The 19,124-nt window shown below is 39.3% G+C and overlaps 1 protein-coding gene across 2 annotated transcripts in view; it reads left to right on the top strand.

Moving 5' to 3' along the window:
• Positions 1 to 19,124, top strand: part of CDC42SE2 (CDC42 small effector 2) — a 69,232-nt gene that overhangs the window by 7,866 nt on the left and 42,242 nt on the right. For both annotated transcript variants that reach the window (XM_072360222.1, XM_072360223.1), the window contains exon 3: positions 5,657 to 5,729. The gene's annotated coding sequence lies outside the window, so the exon portion shown is untranslated. The remainder of the gene's footprint in view (positions 1 to 5,656; positions 5,730 to 19,124) is intronic.

Below are 19,124 nucleotides of genomic sequence, written 5' to 3' on the forward strand. Positions count from 1 at the left end.
ATTGACCTATTGAGAGTCCGAGAAGCACTGATACTCTGCAGCGCAATTTCTGATTTGGTTTGTCTGTATTAGATGGCCTGTGAGAACAGACTTTTTTACTCTTCTGTTTCTTAGAAGGATCATCCCGCAAAGCTACCAGGAATGTAGGTAGAATGTTCTAAACTAGGAATGTAGTGTTAGAATGTTCTATGCATTCAGCATCCAAAGAAGTTGGTGGGGGCTCATGAGAGCTGCCTGTGCTCAGGTTTCTGGGATGCATCTCATCAGGACCCCTAGACTTGTGGAAGCTCAGTTTCCTCAGGTGGACATGAACCTTATCTTCACTTACAGTGGGAGAGACGTTGCTTCCCCATTCTTAATAAACCAAATGTTTGAGGGCTGTGGGACAAGTAGTTATCAGGGAAGACTAAGGCAAAGAAGCTGTTAAGTACCTCAGCCTTCTCCTTGTCTGTCATTACCAGCTTGCCTGTGTCACTCACTGGGGCTGGGGGTGTACCCTCCTGGACTTTCCTTTTCTGGTTGAGGTACCTGTAGAAGCCTTTCTTGTTCTTTTTGTCATGCTTTCCAAGGTTCAGTTCAAGCTGGGCCTTGGCTTTCTTGACTACATCCCTACACAGCCTAGTAGCTTCCTTATACTCTTCCTGTGGTACCTGCCTCTGTTTCCACTGCCTGTGCATTTTCTTCTTGCTGTTCAATTTAACCAGCATGTCCTAGTTGAGTCTTGCAGGTCTCTTCCCTTCTTTTCCTGACTTGATACACCTGGGGATAGAGAGCTCCTATGACTGGAGGAAGGCTTCCTTAAATATCTGCCAGCTCTGCTCTGCCCTCTTCCCTGTGAGGACAGTTTCCCAGGGTGTTTAGCTGACTAACTCCCAGAAGAGATGGAAGTTAGCTTTCCAAAAGTTTAGCTTCCTAATTTTACTCTTCACCTGTTTCATATTCCTCTGGAGTGTGAATTCAACCATAGTACAGGAGTGGGATGTTGTTTTTGCATTAGGACTAACAAGGTAATATATTACTAATAGCACTTTCCTAGTCTTTTTACTTCATCTGGGGTCTTTGATAGTCTTCATGTGCTCAGCAGATAGGTGAAGTAATTTATAGTCACAGAGATTAGGTAGATGGAGTAATATATAGGTACAAAGACTGCAGCTCTTGTCTGTCCAGCCACCTGGAATACCTCTGAGTCTTGAGTTAAAGATGAGTTAGACATCCCACTCCTAAACACTGTGACAAGGATATCAATAGACTTGTTATGTTGAAAGACTACTATTTTTTTGTTCTGGACAGACAAGACCTGAGTGATAGAAAACGTAAGGAGGAGAAATTAAACAATTAGCAGAATACATGTTTAGTTAGCAATGATTTATGTTTAGCAGGTATCCATATGTTTAGTTGAGCATATTTGTGAAGATCTGTAAACCTGAAGTACTAAGCCAGTAAGGAGCATGGGGAGGAAAAGATAAACATCTAGTAATAGGGCATAAAAGATATAATGAGGTTTTCTGCATGTGCTCCATCTTGCAGGACAGCCACCACTGCAATCATAAATAAAATCTGCTTTTTCAGAGACACCGTCCTGACAAATTATTTGGATATTTCCAAGAATAGCATGGTCACTGTAGACAGCCTCCAATCCTGATGTCACCAATCAGTTTATTTAAAGATGAGCAACAGGTCCAGTATTGCATTCCTTTCCCCTCCTTCTCCCTCCTCCCCCACCAGTGAGGCAATTCTATTCCTTGACTCTGAAGTCAGTGCTTTGCAGGAGCTTCCTGGATTGCCTACAGCTCACTGTGTTTGTTACTTTTTCAGCATATTTCTGAGTGGTTGAAGTCCTGGTGCAGACAAGCACTTGTGGTTGTGATGCCTCCTGTAACTGGAGGTAAAGGCCTCATCAACAGGCTCTGACTGATTTGGTGACCTGTAGTAGACACCCATCACAAGGCTCTCTTTGCTGCCTCTCTCTGTAGCTATGATCCATAGGCTTCCAACTTGCTCATGACTGTTCTTTAGTGAAAGATCTTCACATTCTCTTCCTTTCCTGATGTAGATAGCAACACCCCATTCCCTCCTTCCTCGTCTCTCCCTTTTGCACAGCCTGTAGTGATTATTTGCCACGCTCCAGTCATGGCAACCTTCCCACCGGGTTTCAGTAACGACAACTATATTATGGTCTTCCAGTAGCATAGCAGCTTCCAGCTTCTGTTTGTTTCCCAAGCTGCAGATGTCGATGCAGAGGCACTTTAGCTGGGCAGCTGGTCTTGTTACTTTCTTAAGGGGTAACTCCCCAGTTCCTTTTAGGTGTTTCCCTTGGTCTTCCCATTGCATTCTCCTGTTTGCCCCAGCAGTCACTGCCTCATCATCGTAGAGTTTTGTATGTGCTGCAGTGTTGCTAGCACCTGTCAAGACAGTGGGTCCTTCAAGGCTCCTGCCATCACCCTGACCCTCCAATATAGTTAAGTCTCCCCACACCTTATCATGGGAAGGCTCGCTATCCCCCCACTCCACACCTTGTTTAAATCCCTTCCAGTGAGCCTGGATAGCTTTTCCCCATGGACCCTTTTTTCCCTTTGAGAAAGACAAACCTCATCTGATGCCCATAAACCCAGTACTATGTAGGTTAATTGGCTGTCAAAAATACTCAGAGTGCTGGGATGGCACCAACCACAAAGCCAGGTATTTAAAGATAAAATCTATTGATTTGTTTCTATGTCCTTAGGCAGTGCGGGAGGCAGAGAAGAAAAGATGATCTGTGCATTCAATTACTTTCCTGTTCCAAGGCCCTGCTGTCCCTTTTGGTAGTCCTTGATCCACATGTAGCTGCTTCATCTCCCCCTGTATGGAAAAACAGAAAGGGGTTGTGGTCCACTGGCTGTGCCACGCTGGGTAGTTTCCTGGTGATGTCCCTTGCCCGAGCTCCAGGACAGCAGACTTCTCTAGGAGTATGCTCAGAATATTGGATGTTCAGTTCTATGTAGGGAGGATCGCCTACAACCGATACCTGTCTCTTCTTCAGTGAGGTAGTGTTGAGGGAAGGCTTTCAATGGCTTGATTTTGTTAGAATGTCTAGACTGAGTGGGCTGTCACCACCCACAGACCAGCCTTCCACATCCAGGGCCTCATACCTGTTGTACAGAGGCACCTGGAGGGGTGGAGCAGACAAGGAGGCTTTTCGTTTTGTTTCAACTTGCCTCCATCTGCTGTTCTTGCCCTCAGCCTTGCCGTTTTTTTCCTCAACCTGATGTGATACTGGTTGCCTTGAGTTTGTGTTTTTTCCTTTGAAATAACCTGTTCATGCATGAACTGTGGTTTCCCTGCTCCCTCTTTTTCTTCCTAATGACACTTGTTCATCCTGTAGCTTGGCCCCGAGGCTGAGTAGGTCGTCTGCCTGCTCATACCTCACACAGCTGTTCTGACTGTTGCCCTACGGAGACAGTGAGAGGCTCAGGCGCTCTACACAGCCGGAGGTCTAAAATTGCCTCCGAATTTAGTCAGGCTTGCAACATCCTTCCTGACAGGGGTGGACGCCCTAGCTCTCCTTCGGGTGGATGCCATGATCGTCTCGGTCCTTGCAGTGATAATCCTGAACTTCAGAGTGTGATGCCCTTGAACTTTGCAGTTGATAACCACCTAATGAACTTATCTCCGTAGCCCTCAGGGTACTCGCTCGCTTGCTTGTTTGCTCGCCATCCCGCCCTGAGTGAGCAGCCGCGTCAAGCCCTTCTCACAAGCCACACAGTGTTTGCCCGGACGTCCTGTTCGCTCAGCTCCCTAGTGGCAGATTTTATCCGCTGTCACCCTCCGACTCCGCCCCTACCGCGTCAGTGCTACCGCACAGTCAGGGGCTGCTCCCACCCTTCCCAGCGACTTTTGTTACGTAGAGTTTTGCCTCGTCTTTTCTGCCCTGTGAAGGCTCCCTCGGTGTGAGGTTCTGCTATGCAAATGATCCGCATGTTATTATTTCTTTTCTTCTCCGTTTCCCGAATGTCTGTGCTAATAAGAAAGTTATCAGTTTTCTGTCTGCAACGTATAAAACTGTTCTGATGAATTTCCTCTCTTCCTTACCTTCCTCCTCAGCATTTCTTCTCCTTAACATTTTTCTTCTTTTATACAGTCCGTTTTACCTGTTTTTGTCTGTCTCAACTGTTTCTGGTCTATAAATTTTACCTTTGCTTTTTATTTTTATTTTTTTCAGGAGAGCATGGGGTAAAGGTTGTTTTAAAAAAAAAATAAATTAGTTTAACAACATTGCAGTTTTACTTTTTAAGTCTGGTTTACGTCAGCCTGACAAAAAGCAGAAGACTCAGTTCCTTTGTGAACAACGAAGGACTGAAGTATGACAAGCCCCTACTGAAAATCAGCTAGCAAATGCCTTTTCATATAGTGTGACAGATAAAACATTAAGAACCTCAGGTGTAGAAGAGATTTAAAATTAAATAAACATTTTTAAAATCCACAAAATATTGCCCTGTTTAACTCAGGAGATGCATAACATTTAATATACTACAGCTTCTGCCGTATTTTACATTGGCATTTTGAAGTGGATTGGAGTCATCTATCTACTTTCCTCACAACTTCTGTGTGTTTAGAAGCCCAGTTCTGACATGCAGGTGCAATCAAGACAGTTTATCATTACAAGTGGATGCTCTCAGAACACGGGATTGGTTGTTATTGTTTTGGATTTTAGATTGTTTTTGTTGTTGTTTGTAATAAAAGTTTTGCACCAGTGAATAAATCCACTGGCAATCCACAGTTCAACAGCAGGTTCTATTGCAGTGTCTATTCTTGTTAATTGGAGACAGCTCTTCTGAATCTGTTTCCTTTCTGTTATTGCTTGAGGTACTTCCTTTTACTGAGAACTGCTGAGCTTGTATGCAGATGTCATGGATGATAGTTAGTGGCAAACATCTTTGCTCACAAATACCACAAGTTATCTGAAAAGTTATGCATTTCTGTTTCATACATAGTTCAGGAAATAAATGGTTTGTGCATTCTGGCATTACCTCTGGTGTGAAGCATGATGAGTGATAGGGATTGTCTAGTTGAAACTGCACACCGAATTGGTTGGAACATACGTCTGTTCTGGTCCTTTTCACCAGAGTGTGGTAGTATTAAGATTTGACTGTAGCAAAGAAAACAGCCAGAAATGGGCAAATGCTGCATTTGAACTCCTGTTTCTCAGGTACTTTACAAACTATTACACTATATATATATATATATATATATGCATGTATATATGTTAAAAACAGATTGTATATTTATGTGCATAAACACATGCCTGTCTGTATACAAAACACATAAATGTACTAAAAAAAAAAAAAAAGTGTATTTCCTCAACTCTTGTTTGTAGAAACACATTAGTAAAGAACACCAAAAGTGCACAAGTCAGTACTTGCATTAAACACTGCAGTAAACAAGGAAGCCACTTCTTGAATTCATTCATTGATGCCAGGAGCTTTCAAGCTTTTGTGAGTTATGTTATTTATGGTGCTTTGCAAGGGAAAAATAGATGAAGAAACTCCTGATTTTGGTCTGATTGTTGATATTCTTTCTATTTTCTTCATAATAACATGAAGTTACATTGCTCTGTACTATAGATAATCTGTACTGTCAGTTGTAATGAATACTTACAGTATTTTTTTCTCCTCTTTAGCATTGGGGATATCTTCAGTAAATAACTTGCTGCTTACAGAAACAAATGAAATAACTGAAGTTGTGAAATACAGGTAGGTAATACAGCTAGTTTATTTTTCATTTTAAATGTTAAGCTAAATGTGGATGATGAATCTATGCATATTCATTGTGATGACAAAACCGTCAAGTCTTTATAGAGTTTTTAACCTTAAATAGATTGGATCTGATTTCTTGGCACTTTTCATGAATTCTAAAAATCATTTTGTTTTCCACCCTCGTGATGGTGGCTGAAAAGTGACAGCAGTGTGCTCTTTCATCTCGGAAAGCAAATGGTATCCTAGGCTCCATCAGAAGAGGGGTGGGCCAGCAGGGGCAGAGAGGTGATTGTCCCTCTCTACTCTGCCCTCGTGAGACCCCATCTGTAGTACTGTGTCCAGGTCTGGAGCCCACAGTACAAGAAAGACAGAGAGCTGTTGGAGAGGGTGCAGAGGAGGGCCACGAAGATGATCAGGGGGCTGCAGCACCTTGCTACAAAGGCTGAGGTAACTGAGCTTGTTCAGCCTGGAGAAAATAAGGTGGCCTTCCAGTACCTAAAGGGAGCCTACAAACAGAAGGGGAGTCAAATCTTTACAGGGTTAGATAAAGGCAGGATCAAGGGAAATGGTTTTAAGTTGAGAGAAGGAAAATGTAGGTTGGATATCAAGGGGAAGTTCTTTACAGAGAGTGGTGAGGTGCTGCAACAGGCTGCCCAGAGAGGCTGTGGATGCCCTGTTCCTGGAGGTGCTCAAGGCCAGGTTGGATGGAGCCCTGGGCAGCCTGGTCTAGTATTATGTATGAAGGTTGGTGGCTCTGCTTATGGCAGGGGGATTGGAACTTGATGATCCTTGAGGTCCCTTCCAACCCAAGCCATTCTATGAATCTATGAGTCTCTCATGAGAAGTGCAGCAGAATTATGATAAGCAAACTTCTTCTGTGCTTGTAATAAAAACACTGATTAATATTTGTACCTAATTCAAACCTACTTTAATAGGAAGTCCAGGTGCTTTGTGACCCTCAATTAATTTAATTATTTTTGTTAGCACTGAATAGTCATACTGCCCCAACAGATTTAGGTATTCCTGGTATGTGCAGCTCCACATATTTTATCTGTGTTTTTTCCCTAGTTATTGTACTGATGTGTGTTCTTTTTGGCTTTTTTGGTTATTTTGTGTCAATTTTACATACCTATTTCATTGTTCAAATTAAGTTTTAAAATTTATTTGCTATGTCTAATTCTTCAGTAAGATGATAAAGTTCTGGTTTTCTTTAACGACTCTAAGAATTTAACTTAAATTTAATATTGTATGTTACTGCTTATTGTAGTTTGCTGAGGTTTGAAAGACCCATTCAGCTTGTCTGTAATACTTAATTCCCATCAAGTAGTTATGCTTTGGTGTGCTCTTATGTATTGCAGATTAATGGCCATTATTTTTCATGAGCTGAGTTCAACTTTAAGAAAACTCTAGCATATATCTATTACAGTTCAACTTAAATAGTTGATATTGTTGCAGCACGTTTATGTAGGATTGAGTTCAGTGGATTCAGAAGGTTTTCAATTATGCTTTAATGTTTTCCTTTCTATTGTCTAAAAATTCCATATGAACTTTCAAGACAGAATGTTAGATAACAGTATGTTAGGAAATTTGTGCAAAAAAGAGTTACATGTGTTGCTTCCTCAGGAAGAGATGTGTCTTGTGAGCATATTTCAGAATTCTGTTCTAAGAGCAGAACAAACAAAATAGTATTTAATTACTCAAGTACTAAGAAATAAATGTTTTTTTTATTTTACATCATCCTTTCAGTTTCTGAGCACCATTTATGGAATATGTAATTTGAGTAGTAGTCAGACTTGATGGTTTCCCCTGAAAGCAATCTAAGTCAGACAAATTTCATTTAAATATTTGTTAATAGCTAAAATGACTTTTTTTTTTTTTTCCCCTCTTCTTTCTCTCTCCCTTCTCCCAAGCTTGTTTGACAACTCTGAAATGTTTTGAGTATGAGAGTATGACTGATAATACCAGACATGTTTGGGCTGATCTTTCATGTTGAGCACTTCCTTTGTATGAGCATACTTGCTTTTTTCAGCCACGATTTTGCTATTAGTTGTAAGCATTCCGCTGGAGAGCCTGGAAAGGAGGAGTCCACACGTGTATTTATCCCAGAGAGATCTGTAATAAAGGGGTAGTTTCTATTACCAGCATCCGAAACTGGAAAGGTAGGCAGTGTCATACATCAGGAACAGGAGCTTTCAAACAAACAAACAAGTGTATTTCTTTATTTTTGAGTGTTTTGCTGTTCAGTCTGGCAGTTTATGAGATGAAGGTGCAGAACAGTGCTGCATCACCAAGGCCATTCCTGGCAGCCACTGTTTTGTTTTCCCTTCCTTTCCGGGGCCCCGAGAGGGGAGGGAGGGGAGGCCCTACGGGGCGGCTGCCCTGTCACAGATACAGGTAAATCTAGGTAATCCGTGACAATATCAGGAGGGCTTATGCATGGGTGAGAGCTGGTGCGGGAGCACATCAGTGGGGAAGGGAAAGGACTTCTACTCAAGCACTGGAGACAGTCAGCAGGGATACATGGGGGGAAGAAGATGGATGGGAAAGTTGTAGGGGCTGATGGGGAAAGCTAGAAAGCTTGTGAATGTATATAAGTGATGTGAGAACTTGTAATAAACGATCTGGATCGTTCACATCTGAATCCATGCATCAGATGCTGCACTTCTCCTTCCCTTGTGCCCCTGCAATTGTGTGGCTGGACTTGCATCTTCATATAGCCAGACTTGTCACATGATTTTGATTTGTTGATGTTTTCCCAGTAGTGAGAGAATGGCATTAAGGCTTGTGGCTTTTTGTCATGTTTATTATATTCCTCACCTAGCGTTATGATATTTTGAAACCAAATGCTTTCTGATTGCAAGGAGCAAACTCAGAATGATCTGGAGGGGGGGGGAATAAAGTATTTTCCTTTTGCATTCTGGTATTGCCACTTATTCTACTAAAAGTCTAGAGTCTGGTGTGGGGAAATACTCTTGCTGTCAGAAGTACTAGCCTAGAACCCTAGTAGACTATTCATGGGTTGTGTTTGTCTGGATACTACTACAGGAAAGCCTGCATATCTTTGTAATGTGAAGAAAAGTACACCTGTGCTGTTAAGTCACTGAAGCTTTTTGCCAAATGGAAAACATAAAACAGAAGTCAGTAAAGTCCAGTAAGAAAATTTCTATAATGGAAGCCAACTTTCATTATACCTGTCTCTACGAGGAGAATGTTAACCAGAAATTAGGATTAGAGAGTCTGGAAGGAAAATTGGTTGATATCTAAATCGAATACTTAAACTGCTTTGTCCTTCTTTGTGGGTAAGCCCTCCTTACAGGAAGGCTACAGGAAGAGCTTAGAAAGACTGATGCCTCAAAATAAACGCTAACAGAAAGTATAACTGAAACACACCTGCATAATGTTGAGTTACTGACTTTGGAATGTTGCATGTCCTCTTTGAAAGATCTTTCATTTTCAAGGTCTTATATTTTGACTTCTAACTAGCTGTAGAATGTATTTTATAATGAGATTTAAAGTCTCTCTACCAGATGGGAGAGTTCTATTCTCTATGATTTTTTTTTTTTTTTTTTTTTTCTTTTTAGAGGTGCAGACATATGCTGTAATCTTAAATTGGATACATGTATATATAGTATGAAATATGGTTGTGTGTGCTTCCTGCCCTCTTATGCACAGTGTACTTTGCAGTTATATTTTCAGGTTTTGTTCCGAATGCCCCAAGCCTCCACACAACGTAATGCTTAGGACAGACTGCCATCTGCAATTAGCATGCTGAAGAAGAATGTCCTGAAACTACTTGAGCACTGATGTCTTGTTTCTCTGGAGAGACTGGGGAGGAGTGTTAATAGTCCCTGTTGGGGATGTAGTGCTTGCTATTCGTCTTCTGTACATCAGCTTTTTAGTTAGCATCCAGTGTGTAGTACTACCAGAATGTATGCATGTATCACATAGTTAAGGAATCCTAGATTATGAAATAACAACATACTTAAAATCATGTAAGCTTGGTTGGTCAGAGGCAGGACCATTGGTCAGAGTACTTCATATGAAATGTAAGAATCTGGTCTTTGCAGCAGGCTGGTTGCAAAAGAGAACTTATGGGAAGATCTCTTTCCTTTACCTTGTCTAAATTTTGCTCCTGAATACAGGTTCAACTTCTGACTGTGTCCATTTATAGATATTTTGTTGTCTGTTTTCTTCAAGAAGAGTATAGTATTCTCTTCTATATTAATGTTCTAAAAAAAGAAAGAGTAAATGACAGATGTTCACTAATGGTATAATTTAATTTCAGGTTCCTCTTTGCCCACAGATCATGCTCTGCCATTGATATCACTTTGGCATCTTTTTTTTGGCCCAACACTTGCTAGAGCACATTGAAGGACATAGAATGACTTATTTTCTAGCTCTGTTTTTAACTTGATGTACTGCTTGCTACTGGGTACTCCCTTAATTGAGAAAGCACCTGGAGGACATATGTGTTCCAGTAATTGCTTACTCAGATCTTTGGCAACCAGATTAAAAATACTGTCTTGAAAATCTTAGAAACATTCAACTTCAGACATCAGTGTTTCGCAGATGTCTTGCTTTCTTTCGCATGTTTACTTATGTGTAGAGTTGTCAGTTCGGAAGCTTAGGTGCTACCAAGTGTTCAAGGGAGACTGATCTGAAACGTTTATTAAAATTCTTCGTTCAAATATCAGTTTTCTCAGAAGACAAAATTCTGCAATGCAACTTACCTCTTAATATGGGGAACAAAGTAATTTCTTATTGTCCCTGCCTTCCTAGGCATGAGCTAGCCACAATATTTTTCAATAATTCAATGTCTTTATCTGATTGAGGGCATTCAAAGAAGTGCCATGCCTGCCTGTCTTTCCTTCTCTATTGAAATGTATAGCCATCTTCAACCCTTCTTGTCTTTCTTGATTCACAGATATTAATTCTACTGGGAATGTTATCTTTTAGACTCAAGTGGGGAGGGAGTGTAAGCAGGCAAAAATTTCCTTTACTGCTGTTGCCTGTCTGTCTGGATTATGTATGACTAACTGTTCTTCTGAGGCTGATTTATTAGACTTTGTTCCAATTATTTGTCAACAGTTATTCTGTCAGTCAAGTTGGGGCAACTAGCCTTGAGGACTAATTAAATTCAGATGCTGAACAGTATTTTGAGCACATTGTATCATTGCAGCAGGAGTTTGAACAACTGGAAGATTGGCCTGGAAAACACAATTTACTAGAATTCCTTAGAACAGCCAAAAGAAAAATGCTGCTTTTGAACTGACTAGAGCAGGAAAAGAGTAGTGGGGGAGTTGCTGTGACTTCATTTGGTTTGCTTTTTAATCAACATGAGTGGATTAGAAAATGAGAATGACAGTTAAGCTCCCATTTCAAGTGTAGTCTTTTCAAGTTAGTATTGTTTGGAAAGGTAGTTTCTCTATATGAAGGTGGAAATCTGAAATACTTTCTCCCAAAGATAAATGCATGGATGATGATAGATGTTTGTAGCTTTATTCAGTGCATTGAGTTGGGTGCATGGAAAAGCATTGTGATTGATTATTGGGACTGGGCAGGAGGGAGGGTAGGAGTGTGAAGTGGAATTGCCATTTAACTTGTAAAACAGCCGGATGGTTCTGTAGTTGAGAGTGCTTGCTTCTCAAATCTGGCAGGTGTGAAGTGGAAATTATTGGGCACTTGGCATTGCTGCAAACCACCTACCAAACTTTTCATTTATGTTTTGAGAGACTTCTAACAAGTCTTCTTACTCCAAATGCCCTAATTGGCTGGAATGCTAATACATTGAATGTTTTCTGCCTTTTAACAGTCTGTGACTGGGCAAATAAACTAAAAGCCACACAGTGACTGAGTTTGTGTAATCACTGCTGATTTTAAAGTACACATCCCCTGACTAATTTGTACTCGGATCTTCCCACTTGATTTTTCTGTTGGGAGAATAAGTTTGCGATAAATCATTTAATCTTTTTGACAATACTGCCATAGGAATAATGTCTAGAAAGATATTTTGTCAACAACTGCATTCTCATAAATGCAATTTCTCCTTTATTTCTTTACCCTCTTCTCTTGCTTTGAGTCTGCTTCCTCAGAATGTTCTATCTTTGCCTCTGGATATTTAGATATTTTTCAGCAAAGGTTCTTAATACAGCTGTTTATCTACTGTGGTATTATTACACGCACTTTTACTTCCTTTCCCCACCCCCAAACCCCATTTATTTGTTTGTTCAAGAGCAAATCTCCCACTCAATGTGTTTGTGTTTAAATATAAGACCTGTTTCAGGAGCATGTCTCTGTTCTGCACTGCTTCTTCTCACTCTTTCTTATCCGGGTATAACCTTTCTCATTACTTTTCTGTTTTCCTGTCTCTTTCAGCTGCTTCTGTCTCAAGTAGCTGTAGTGGTTGTCCTTGGTGGGGTTATGCTGAGAAATGTACTGGGACTCAGACTATTAGGCACATTGTTCCAAAGTCTTTAATGGCATGATGAGATAGAAAACTCAAATACATTCACAGTGTTGACAGAATTAATAGTTGTCCAGAAATAATAGCTTGTGTCTCAGAAACTGGTTATATTTGGAGGATATGTTTTCAGTGTGAACAAGCAATTTTGACAAGAAGGACTATCAGCCACTTCTGATGAGAACTCAGTTCTCAGAAGAACTGTAAAGCTTTTCACTACTGCACTGCCATTCTGGCAGTATTTGTACATTTTGGAAAGGTTGTTGTTGTTGTTGTTGTCTTTTTTTGAGATGCTACATTTTCAGTATGACATTTTCCATCAAAATATTGTCGAATTTGTGTTCAGAACTCCTTCAAAAATCCCCAAAATTTTGGTTATTTTTTCCTTGTGACAGAATCAGTATAGAATTAATGAGTTGGTGACCAGTACATGCTGACTGTTATTACTGGTAGTACTAGTGCTGTCTAAATTTTGTAACATTCTGTATTATTAAGTTAAATCAGCATTTGTTTTGAATTCTTAGTCTCAAGATGAGGCTCATGGCTTTGTGCTCATCTCAATAGTTAAACAGAAATGCTTGATTTTTAAGTATGTAATAAATATGCAGAGATGACTTAATATCAGGCATTCAGAAATGGATGTAATGGCAACATATGAAGCAAATGCACATTTTCTTGCTAAACATCAGACAGCATTATTCACTGTGCTACATATTCAAGAATTAGAGTTATTTTAATGCACTTTCTATAATTCCAACTCACCTCTGACTGTTAATCATCTCTGTTCTTTGAATTACTTGTGGTGGTTGAGTGTTGTCTAATGTGAACTACATGTGTTTGCTGGCTCTTCCCCACCCCCCTTTTTTTCTATCAAATGCATGTTTTTAACATAAAAGCTTAGATCCTTCCTAGCAATTGCTCTACCATCCCAGTTATGAAGCTATGCAATAGGAAATGGAGAGATAGATATGAAATTTGGCTAGGAAAAGGAGTAGGTGACATCAAGTATTCCAGTGAAATCAAGAATAGGTGGAATCAAGTGTTACAAGTAAACATGGTACATGTACCTTTTTTAATTTTGTAAACCTATGGGTGAAAGTCCACAATTAAAGACATCACAAATTCTGGGTTAGAAGAATGATTAAGTTGTTACTGCACTGGAAGTATTTGAGTCAAGGTCCTGATAAAATAAACTACTAGTTATATAGTTCAGGACCTCTTTATTTATCCTACTAACTTTTTTTTCTGCAAAGCTGTTGCATGTCACAAAAACCAAGATAGTTAACTACGAATGTCTTACTTTATTTTATTTTGTTTTCCTAAATATGAACTTCTAAAGCAGTTTCCTTCCAGAAATTGTACTTGTGTGTCACTGCCTTTCTTTGAGACTGTTCAGAAGTAATCACCTGAGGCTTAAAATCTCAGCAGAAGTACCAAGAAGAAGGTGCTTTAGGGATGATCTAACCTGTTTCTCACAAGGCTAGTAGAAAATAGATTAGACAGTTTGCAAATGTCGTATGTCAGCACAGAATTAAAATATTACAAATCTGTCTACAGTCTTTCCAGAATTAGATCACAGGTGTCAGCATATGGAACAGGTAACGTTCTTCTGGTATTAGACTCTATCTGGAAGTCATCATCTGGCTGAGTGTGTGTAAGTGCATAGCCTTGCCAGAATACTCTGTTAATCTTGTAGGCAGCCAGCACTGCAATTCCTACTGCCTTTTTTGGAGACTTGAGTTCCTCTAAGCTGGCATAAATCCCAAATGCTTTCTCCACTGTTGCTGGAGAGACAGACTTTGAGGTAGGAAATTTCTAATCTGAACTGAAAAGTTGTTTTAGCTAAGCTATTGTAGCATCTGAAAAGAATGGGCCTAGAGGAAAGACAGTTTCCATTCTCTCTCTTGCAGAGTAATAGTCTGACACTCTATGTTACAATACTTTTATTCCCTGTGTACTCTCTGAATATGCTTATTACAGTAAAACTGATCATCGCTTTGGTTTGCTTTCCATGAAATGTAATCTTTCTTCTCCATTTTCAATGTAAACTACTAATTTTTGTGTAACATCTAAAAAGCCAAAGCTCTTTTATGAGTAACTGTGTGTTGACAGTCCTACTTCTTTTCAAGAATTCGTTTATTTTTATTTCCTAATCTTTTTCTGCCATTCTGTAGTTAGTTGTTGTTGTTTGGTTTTTTTTTTTGCCTGGAGGAAGAGGAATCAAAAGTGAACTCCAATTTTTTGGGGGGTGTTTTCTTTCTGATGGCGCTACAAATACTAAACAGCTTCTTTGTATGTGAATAAGCAAGGCAGTAACACAGCTAACCAAGACACAATTTATTTTTAGTAATTTGGGAGTTTATTATTGTTATTGTTATTATTACTATTATTTAAAATTTTACAAAATATTCTGAATGGAAAGACTGCTCATGTCCCTCTCTGCTTTATAGCTGACACAACCAGATTAGCATTTTAATAGAATGCTAATAAAAGATATAATCACTGAGAAGGAAGTTCAGTGTCAGTGAACAACACTATGTACTGGTTTGGTAGTTGTGTTTTCTGTCCTGTGTCTTAGCTGGCTTAGGTATGTGTATGCAGAAGATGGCCAGGATTTTTAAATGCAACTGTTACTTGAAAAATTGAAGCAAATAAGGAGGTGGTTCTTAATGGTTTTGACAATCGTGCCTTACTGGTTCTGAAGCAGTGCTTTACTGCTAACTTTTCATGAAATCATAGTGAAGATAAACGGACCATAATTTAACAGTGTTTGAAGGCTTGTTTACTGAATTGGATAGTCATATGAAATTTAGTAAAGACAGGAGAATCCTGGTGCAACTGTCCATATGTAGTCTCCATTGGGTGGCTGGGATTCTCTGAGTACTCTCTGGTGGGGGAGAAAGGGGGAGCGCTCAATTCTGATGGTCCAGTGCTCTGAGAAAAAGATAATGAAAATCTTTGTGTCCTCCTCCAAAGACAAGCGCTTCAACAGGAATGGGCCATGCAGCTGCAGCCCTAGCAACAAGGCACTAGAGAAAAGAATTAGGGCAGCTTTCCAACGGAGAACAACTACATTTGAGTATGAACAAATTAAGCTGCTGGCATAGCAGTTAGAAGAAGCAGTTTGAAGAACCTGTGTGCCTGTCAGTCCTCTAGCTTCTCTTTGTTACTTTTTAATAATTAGATGGAAATCTCCGTTTTTGTTTTTTAATATATAGATAAATCAATTACATGCCAATGTTGTTATTGTTTGTTACTTTTAACTGTAACCTATATTGAGCCTTAGGAATTTGTGGTTTTCAACATAGTACTGTAAGTATCTTTTCATACAGAGTAGAAAAAAATCTTCAGTGTTTTGTGTGTGTGCATGAGTGTGATTTTAAACCTGAGTTAGATAAGTGTATTTCTTGGTGCTGTTTGATACAGTGCACAGTTCATTGTCACAAGTTAAATATCATGAAGTCATTTGGTTGGAATTTATTTTTCTAGTGTAGAGGCATAAAATCTTCGAAGAGGTAGTGGTTTGGGAAACTAATTTACTGTAAATATATATATATATACACACAAAATATATATATTGTAAATATATTGATGCAAATATACATATATTTGCAATATATATATATGTGTTCACAGGATTATTTGTAAGATTTGTATTAGTTCTTAGCAATTGGTTATACTTATTCTAACAGATGTTTTCTAAAGAAATTCATAATACATGTTTTATTTGTAAGATGCATCAATCTATTCAGTTTGTATGAAGAGGCCTGAATTTATTGGGATAATGCTGCTGATGTGAACAAAATAAGCTTCACTAACTATCCAGCTGTATCCGTTACAGGTCTCTGCATGTTTGGGAAGAGGGAGAGCTTGTTTGAAAGGACAGCTGTACAGTGCATACCTTAAACCAAATGATCTGTGGCAGAGTGGCAGAGAGGCTTTGGAGAAGTGAGTGGTGATGCCTTTGAAAGGGCAGCAGCCACGTCTAGTTTTCCTAGCACCTGAGCCATCATCTCCATCTCTCTTGGGAGAACCAGGGGAAGTCAAATCCACATTTACCTTGCCTTGAAGCTGCTGTTACTGTGCTGCTCTTATTGTCTCATGCTCAGCTATTTATTGTAATGAAGACAGGCAACATGAAAAGTTACATGGCTTACAGTGTTTTCCAGTGTTTTGATATACTTCAGCAGAATTTGTTTGTTTGTTTGTTTGTTTTGTCTTTTGCTTTCTTACTTCCTAAATCCAGTTCTCAGTGCAGCACTCTGACTATACATGTGCAAGCAGAGCAGCAGATCTGATGGTTTCTGAGTGAGCTCTAGTGAGTCTGATTTGCTGATCTGAGAGTCATAAGCAAATGTTCCAATCTGCTGACTCTGCTAAAGAGATGATCGTGTTCTGCCCAGGAGTAGGGTGGAAAGCTGTAACAGCATCACTGGAAACTACTAGAGCAGGATTTACTGGAATTTGTTTATAAATGTGATGGGATACTCAATTGTTGGCTCTTTTGTTTTACCTTTTGTCTTTTCCTTTACTAGTTCTGTATGCAGTGAAAGAGGGCTGAAGGGTAGGAAGAGCATGTTCCCTTGTTAGGTCTATTTGTTGACATGCCTTAAAGTGCAAAGGGAAGAGGCTGGCACTTGCATAATGCTTGGATATAACTTGAGTTTCAAATTATTTTTGTGAGGGGTCGGAAAAATAAAGGAACTGTTTTAGATTGGGATGGGATTTGAGGCTGTACTTAAATGCCGAATTTAACAACTACATTTTGTGTTCTCTACAGAAATTTCTGAAAGAGCTCATCTATATTTGAGGAAGATTAACCATAACAGAAAAAAACTCATTAAAAAGCATCTGTAATTTTAATCTAAATGTATACTTTTGTTTACCTTAATGTCAGCTTTCAGATAAAAGGTTGTTATGCCAGGCAAAGCAATTAGCTTGTAGTTCTGTTTATTTGTTTCCTGATAGACGCAGGGTTCCTTAGTCAGCGGATTCAAGAATAACCACAACCAACACGGACTGAGAAAATAAAAACTACACAGATGTATAGCAGTAGAGGAGATGAGATCTCATTTAGAATAGAGAAATTTTGCATGCCAAACTGAATTACCACAATTACAGAAATTTGGCAGTTCAGACAAGTGAGGTGCTGCTTGCTTTTCATTTGAGTTTATTTAGTTAAATTATTTCTACAAACAGATTTGATTGTGCCCTCCAGAAAAATTCTAGTGACTCAGTTCGAGATCTTCCATTGGGAGAGACTGCTCAGATGAAATATTATAATGTTATTACATAATTTAAAAAAACAAAACAACAACAACAAAAAAAAAAACCAACAACCAAACCCCAACAACAAACAAACACCATCCAGAAATGTGAATGCAGCAACAATCTGTCATTTTTTAATAGAGAGGATTGTACTGAATTTTACAGCTTAAGCATCCAGTAGTAGTAATAGAGATTACCAGCAGTTCAGTTGAGTGCAGAAATAATGCTCACCAGAAACACTGTAAAGGGCAGTATGAAGGCATTTGCCAACTATATATATTTCAAAGTTATTAGAGTCTCTTCTTTTAAAGTGACTGTGAAAGTTTTTAAGAGTTCCAAGTAACTGGTAAAAAGGGGCAGAAATTTCCATAGGGCTATAGAAAACAGGGCATCTTCTCTCACAGTCCAAAAATCTGCACTCTTACCTCATTTGTTAGTTTGCTAGTTGGGACTTTTTTGAATTTTCCAACCCTTTTTCTGTTTGTTTATTGTTTCTTGGTCATTTGCCACAGCAGTTTCTAAGAGAAAATGAAGCTGTTGTTCAACTCAGTGCTTTGTATTTCCAAATTGTCACAGTCCCTGCAAATGCTGAAGTTGAAACTGTGTTTAAACACAGCATAATCTCACTTGAAGCATCTACCTGTATCCATTGGCTTTCTTGACCCTGGCAGTGCCTGAACAGGTGATGGCTTTGTACTTAGGGAATTCTGATTACCTGTCCCATTTCTCCATAACAGTACTTGCAGCCAGGATGGTTGTTCTGAATAGCTAGGTAATCTTCTGGTCTAGGGAATTAAGCATTTGTCAAGAGAGATAACTGGTTAACTAAATTTACCTGTCTAAAAGAGGTAAGAGACCAGGCTGCAGAGAATAGGTAGTGTTTGCAGTGTGTGTTTGTTTGTTTTTCAAGCTTAAATTTGGGAGCATCTGATTGTAAATCCATCATGAGCTAAGCCTTGTAATTCAGGTCATTTTCTGTGTCTTGATCTGTAGTTTTATCAGTGCAGCATACTGGAGAGGTCTTGGAGGAACCTGGCAGTTCTTCCTGACACAAAGAACTGCAGTGTCTGCTGCTGCTGTTTGCCTTCTGGCTTTGTCATGTGTGTTACAAAAAGTCTGCCTGTTGTGTTGCTGTCTGGAAAAATCTGTAGCTGATCTTGAATATTTCCTTGTTTCAAGTGTGCAAACAGTTCTGATTGATGTGAGAAACACTTGAGTTTTCATTCTTGTTTGTGGAGAATCTTATTTGGGTTGGCAGTGACATTCTTCTCATAGCAAGGAAGTGTAAATTTTGTGTATTAGTTATTCAAGACCTTCTAAGTATATCAGCAGTGATGAATGTCTAGTGATTGTCTTGGCATGAGAAGTACTGTTTATTTTTCAGGCTTCCCTAGGGTTTTTGGCTGCTTTTGTTTATGTCAAAAGGTTGGAAAGGTGGAATGAAGAAGTCCATATTTTCACATGTGTTCTGGTTTGCTTTCCTTTCTTTACCCGTTTGCAGACAGATTCTGCCAAAATAGTACAAAAGATTTTGCTTGGAGATAGTATACCTTTGGTCCGTATGACCTGCAGAACAGCACTCAGACTCACAAGAGTCAGAATGCAAGGTAGTTTATTTAAGGTGTATACACCAGCACACTGGGGGGCTTGCACCGCCCCAATTG

The sequence above is a fragment of the Excalfactoria chinensis genome, chromosome Z (genome assembly GCF_039878825.1).
Source record: "Excalfactoria chinensis isolate bCotChi1 chromosome Z, bCotChi1.hap2, whole genome shotgun sequence".
Classification (NCBI taxonomy): domain Eukaryota; kingdom Metazoa; phylum Chordata; class Aves; order Galliformes; family Phasianidae; genus Excalfactoria; species Excalfactoria chinensis.